We start from the raw sequence: 7,332 nt of genomic DNA, 5'->3' as shown, positions 1-7,332 counted from the left end.
ACATAAACCTCTTGAGCTTCTTCCCATGCCCCATCCTGCTTTCCTTACAAGTTTCATCTAAGAGCATTTCCTCAATAACACCCATTGGAAAAGAATTCCAAGTCAGGCTCTGCTTTTAGGAAACCTACCATGTTTGAGATTGAGGAAATTGAAAAAAAAAAGAAAAAGAAAATTGTAAAATAAAATGAAAATTCTAAATCTGAACACCAGATTTCAAGAACTCAGTGGATGGATTTTATAGCAGATGAACACAGCTGAAATGTCATGAAGAAACTGCCTAAAATTAAGCTCAGAGACAGAAAAGGATAGGGAAAAAAGTGTAAAAGACATAGGGCATATAATGTTAATATCTAACATTTGTGTACTTGAAAAAGCAGAGCAGGAGAAGAGAAAGAATTGGGTGGAAATAATATTTGAAAATCCAATGGCTGAAAATTTTCCATAACTGATGAAAGGCAGATACATGAAGTCAGATACAAGAAGCCCTATGAATGCCATACAGGGTATATGGGAAGAAAAATCACTTAAAAGCAACAATAATACAAATATCTAACTTACAATAGAGACAGAAGGATGAGCCAGAAGACAGTATATCTTTAAATGCTGAAAAAAATAGTTAATGTAGAATATTACATGCAGGTTTGATAACCTTCACTTCAGGAGGTGAACGACATTTCAGACAAGCAGAAGTCAGGTGAATGGTTGTCTTCAGCAGAGAGGAAAGGGATTGGGATTGGGAAGAGGCATGTGGAGGCTTCTGGGGAGAAAGTAATGTTTTCTCTATAATGGTATTTATAATGTTTTATTTTGCTGTATATATTTTTGTGTATTCTGTATATTTCACAAAGACATTATAATTTTACCTATTGTACTCATTTAGATTTTTTAATTCCTTTTTAGAGAGAGGGAGGGAGGGAGAAAGAGAGGGAAAGAAACATCAATTGGTTGCTTAACGCCTCAAACTGGGGACCTGGCCACAACTGAGGAATGTGCCTTGACGGGGAATTGAAGCAGTGACCTTTCGGGTCGCAGGCTGGTGCTCAATCACTGAGCCACACCAGCCAGGGCAGTACTCATTTTTAATGTAAAAATACCCCACTTACAAATTATCTTCTAAAGCAGATGAATCGCTATACTAAAAAATAGTCATTATTTTTCAAGTATTGCATGTAGTGATGATTAATAAAAGGTTTGCAATATTGTGATTTGTGATAAGTATATATTTGGTCATTGTGATGACCAAATATATGTGACCAACTTATATTTCTCATGTATATTTGGTCTTCACCCACAGTTCCTGACTCACAATACCCATACCCTTGGGATTCTCCTGAATGATTTGAGCAATGGGAACATCTTTTGTTACAATATTTGGTCTCTTGTTCTTAATTCCTGAAAAACAAAACCAAAAACAATCCCCCCCTTCAAAGCCATAAAGTTGAAATGGGTGTCTTGTTATTCAAAACAAGTCCCTTTCCACCACATGGGGTTTATGTTAATGAGATGACTCGGAATGCACCTGAGGATGGGGTTGTCTGAGGAACCAACCAAGAATAGAGGGTTGGAACTTTGAGCCCCATCCCCTTTTCCCAGGACGGGAATGGTCTAGAGGTTGAACCAATCACCCAGAGTCAACAAGTTAATTAGAGATGCCTGAGTAATGAAGTCTCCATAAAAAAACAAAAAGGAGGGAGTTTGGGGAGGTTCCAGGTTGGTGAACTACAGCGCTTCCATGCTCCCTCAAGCCAGGCCTCGAACTCCAGACAGACAGACACACCTTTATTCAGGTCACTGCCCCATGCCTCTTCATCTGGCTATTGGTTCGTACCCTTTAATATCTCTATAATAAACTGGTGACCTAGTAAGTGGATTTTGTGAGTTGCTCTAGCAACTTAATCGAACCCTGGGAAGGGGTTGTGGATATCTCTGGTTTATAGCTAAGTCTTATCTTGGAAGTACTGGTAACAGCTGGGATTTGCAATGGCATCTGAAGTTCAAGGACGGGGTCATGGGAACCTCCAGTCAGTAGCCAGTGGGTCAATGACTGGCCTCTGAAATGCAGGGCAGTCTTGCAGGACTGAACACCTAGCCTGTGGGATCCAATGCTGTCTTTGGTGAATGGTGTCAGATTAGAGCTGCAACGTTGGACACCCAGCTGGTGTCAGAGAAGCTTGCTGCTGGTCTGGGGAAACTGCACACCCTCACAGGGAACTAAAACCTAACATTTTTAAATTGGGAGTTCTTTTAGAAATCTGTATTTTCTTTAATGAAATGTGAAGCTCTATTAATGCTGGGCTGGCGTTTTTGAATGGTAAACAATTGGAACTGAGTTGTGGCTTTTTATGTGGTATACATATATGCACTAGGCCAAGTACACATCATTAATTTACAATTCTATCTGGTCTTGTGGCTATTTAAATATGTACACCCGCCCCACTTTAAACATTAGAAAGAAAAACTTTCACTTGGGTTCCCTTATGAATCTTTGCTTCCACGGGTTAAATTTCCCAGGTCCTTTATGCAATTTGGTTCTTATCACTATTCCCTGGACCTCTGTTAATTTACCAATGTTCCTTTTAAAACAAATCACCTCTTTATTACAAAATGGGGTGGATACAGGCAGGATGTTTTAAGGAATGCAATTTAAGATATGCTTTGCCTTTAAAAAAAACTTGAGAAACCTACTTAATGGTAATGGACAACAGCCCCCAGGGCTTTATCATTAGAAGTCTTATTAAACCAGTCCTTCTCTATTTATCCTTTACTGAAAGCAGTTGTTTGAACTTAAATACAAGGAATCATAATTACTCTTCTTGAATTTCATTTTCTTAATGGTAGATTTATTCATATCTCTGGAGCTTCTGTGTCTTCATTCAGGCTGATAATATTGTAACAGCTGTTAAGAGAAAATACACCAAGACAAAGTTTTAGCTACCAAATCTCCACTTAACCATCTTCCTGATGAAATTAACTGATGATTCTCTTTACAAACTTTCCTTAAACCAGGGAACCCTCAGTGGGGAATTTTGAGTATGTGTGAAGCCTCTTTAAGAGAACTAAAGTGAGCCTAGGACCCTGAACTTGGGGACTATATTCAAAGTAAAACTGATAACAGTAGAATCTGACACTAATAAAAAATGCAGTAGAGATTTGTATACTGATTGTATGTAACAATGCTAAATTTACCATTAATTTAAAAGTATTTAGTGCTTTCAAAATTCTTTGGGATTCTTCTATTAAACAATCATATCATCTACAAATAATGACAGTTTTATTTCCTTTTTACTATTATGGCTTTTTTTTTTTTTTACTGTGGTTGGGACCTCCAATACAGTGTGGATGAAAATCAATGATAGTGAGAATTCTTGTCTCTTTAAAGGAATGACTAACATTTCAACATCAAATATGACATTTACAGTAATTTCCTTTGTTTATACCCCCAAAACTTGAGTTCCTTCTAATCTAGGTTTATCTTTTTTTCCTCACCTCTCTCCTACCTCTTCTCCCTCCCTTTTTTCATTCCTCTTTACTTAACATATCTTAAATGATGAAAGGGTGATTTTAAAATTTTTGTATTTTTAAATTACAGTTGGCATTCTGTATTATTTTATATCAGTTTCAGGTGTGTGCATAGACATTCATGTAGTCCAAAGTGATTCCCCACCTAAGTCTAGTACCCACCTGGTACCAGACATAGTACAATGTTATTCATTGATTAGTCTCTACATTCCCCCTATGCTGTACTCATCGCTGGGACTATTTTGTAACTGCTAATTTGCACTTACTTTTTTCACCTTTTCACCCAGCCCCCAACCCCCCTCCCATCTGGCCGCCATCAGCTTTTCCCATTATCTATGTCTGTTTCTTTGGTTCTTTTTTTGATTCTACATATAAGTGAAATCATATGGTATTTATTTGTTTATCTCTGACTTATTTCACTTGGCATATAATATCTTCCAGGTTCATTCATGCCATCAACAAATGGTGAGATTTCATCTTTAGCCAATTAAGGTTCCATTGTATATATGTACCACATCTTTATCCAATTGTCTATTGATGGGCACTTAGGTGGCTTCCATATCTTGGCTAAATCAAACAACCCTGCAATAAACAAAGGTATGGCATCTCTTTTCAAATTATGTTTTGAATTTCTTTGGATTAATACACAGAAGTGGAATTGCTGGGTCATCAGGTAAGTTCTACTTTTAATTTTTCGAGGAAACTCCATACTCTTTTCCACAGCGGCTGCACTAATTTATAGTCCCAATGACAGTGCACTAGGGTTCTCTTTTCTTCACATCCTTGCCAACGCTTGTTGTTTCTTGGTTTATTGATGAGAGCCCTTCTGACAGGTGTGAAGTGATATCTCAATGTGGTTTTAATTTGCATGTTTCAGATTTGTGATGTTGAGCATCTTCTCATATGTCTATTGGCATCTGGATGTCCTCTTTGGAGACATGTCTAGTCAGGTCCTCTGCCCACTTTTAAACTGGATTGTTTGGGGGGGTTTCGTGTTAAGATGTATGAGTTCTTTATAAATTTTGAATATTAACCCCTTATCAGATGTATTAGTGGCAAATATATTCAACCCATTCAGTCGGTTGTCTTTTCATTTTGTTAATCGTTTCCTTTGCTGTACAAAAGTTCTTAGATAGATATAATCCCATTTGCTTTTTGTTTGTTTGTTTCTTTTGCCCGGAGACATACCAGGAAAAAATATGGCTAAGATAAATACCAGAGTTTACTGCCTATATTTTCTTTTGGGAGTTTTATGCTTTCAAGTCTTATATTTAAGTCTTCAATCCATTTTGAGTTTATTCATGTATGTGGTGTATTAATTCCATCTAAGTTTTTTAAATGTATTTATCCAGTTTTCCAAACATTATTTATTGAATAGATTGTCTTTACCCCATTGTATGTTCTTGCTCCTTTGTCATAGATTAATTGACCACATACACATGGGTTATTTCTTAATTTATTGATTTTAGAGAAAGGGAGAGAAAACATTAATTTGTTGCTCCTCCCATTTATGCATTCATTGGTTGTTTTTTGTATGTGCCCTGACCAGAGACGGAACCTACAACTCGGTATATCAGGACAATGCTCCAGTTAAGTGAGCCACCAGGTCAGGGCATTATTTCTGAGCTTTCTACTCTGTTCTACTGATCTAAGTGTCTGTTTTGATGCCAGTACCATGCTGGATTTTCTTTTAAGATTTTATTTATTTTAGAGAGAGGGCATGGGAGGGAGAAACGGAAGGAGAGAAACATCTGTGTGAGAGAGAAACAGCTTCTCGTTACACCCACAACCCAGGCATGTGCCCTGACCGGAAATCAACTGGTGACCTTTCACTTTGCAGGATGACACCTAGCCAACTGAGCCACACTGGTCAGGGTAATAATAGCCATTCTAACAGTTATGAGGCAATATCTCATGGTTTTGATTTGCATTTCCCTGATTAGTGATGGTGAGCACCATTTAGTGTACCTGTTGGCCACTTGTATATTGTCCTTGGAAGAACATGTTCAGATTCTCTTCCCATTTTAAAATGGATTTTCTTTTTTTGCTATTGAATTGTGTGAGTTTTTTATGCATTTTTGATATTAACCCCTTAGCAGATAGATGACTTGCAGATATTTTATCCCGTTTGGTAGGTTGTTTTTCACTTTGTTAATGTCTTTTGCAGTTCAGAAGCTTTTTATTTGCATGCAATCCCACTATTTTAGTTTTCTTTTGCTGTCTTTGCTTTTGGTGTCAGATCCAAAAAACCATTGCTAAGATATTGATATATCAAGGAGGTTATTGCCTTTTTCTTCTAGGAGGTTTACAGTTTCAGGTCTTACATTCAAGTCTTTAATCTGAGTTAATCTTTGTGTACAGTATAAGATGGGGTCTTTTAGTTTTCTTCTTCATGTGGCTGTTCACTTCTCACTGCACCATTAAGGACGGTCTTTTCCCCATTGTATATTCTTGGTTCCTTTGTCATAGATTAATTGACAATACATGCATAGATTTCTGAGCTTTCTACTCTGTTCCCATTGATCTGTTTTGTCAGTATCATGCTGTTTTGATTACTATAGCTTTGTAATGTAGGTCAAAGTCAGGGGATGTGATGCCTCCAGTTTTGTTCATTGTCAAGATTGCTTTGGCTATTTATATGGTTCCACGAAAAATGTAAGATTGTTTGCTCTAATTTTGTGAGAAATGCCAGTGGAATTTTGATAAGGATTGCATTGAATCTGTAGATTGCTTTAGGTAGTACAAATTTTTTAACAGTATTCTTCCAACCCCTGGGTATGGGATATCTTTGCTTTACTTGTGTCTTCGTCAATTTATTTTATCAATGCCTTACAGTTTACAGGTCTTTGAAATCCTTGGTTAAACACATCAGAAGATAATAAAAATATAAACAAACAGCACGATGAACAGTCTTGATTTATTGGACTGTTTAAAATTTATTTCTATATATTTTATTCTCTTTGATGCAAATGAAAACAGGATTGTTTTCTCAATTTGTCTTTCACTGGTTAATTATTAGTGTGAACAAACAACAGATTTGTGTATACTGATTTATGTCAATGTTAATTAATTTATTATTTGTTTTTGGTGGAGTCTTTTGGGTTTTTATATATGTCATCTGCAAATAGTGACAGTTTTACTGCCTTTTCGATTTGGCTGCCATTTACTTCTTGTCTAGTTGCTCTCACCAGCACTTCTAGTACTATGTTAAATAAAAGTGGTTGCTGTTCGGCTTCGCCCATTGTTTTCCTTCCTTTCCCTCTAAAAAAAATAAATCTTAAAAAAAAAATAAAAGTGGTTCAAGTGGGCATCTGTGTCTTGTTCCTGATATTAGAAAGCTTTCATTTTTTACTATTGAATACAATTTTAGCTATGAACTTGTCATATGGCCCTTGTTCAGGTATGTTCCCTCTATACCCACTTTGTTGATTTTAACCATAAATGGATGTTGAATTTTGCCAAATGCATCTTCTGCATCCGTTGAGATGATCATATAATTTTATCCTTTATTTTGTTAATATGGTATATCTACTTTGTTTTTTTAATTAACAAGCTGGATGCTTAGCTTGTTAATTTGTTAGCCTTCTTTCCCCTAATATAAACATTTAATGCCATAAGTTTCCCTTCAAGTGTCATTTTCACTGCATCTCAAACTTTGGAAGGTAGTACAGATGTTTTCATTATCATTTATTTGTACTTATGTTTAAATTCCTATTATGATTTCTTTTTTAATTCCTATTATGATTTCCTATTTAAGAGCTATTTCTTAAGTCTATGAGGCATACGTTATTTCACTGTTTTCAAGTACGTTTG

Source organism: Artibeus jamaicensis, unplaced genomic scaffold (assembly GCF_021234435.1).
Source record: "Artibeus jamaicensis isolate MK-2021 breed Jamaican fruit bat unplaced genomic scaffold, CSHL_Jam_final contig_797, whole genome shotgun sequence".
Classification (NCBI taxonomy): Eukaryota; Metazoa; Chordata; class Mammalia; order Chiroptera; family Phyllostomidae; genus Artibeus; species Artibeus jamaicensis.
This window is presented reverse-complemented; position numbering follows the sequence as displayed.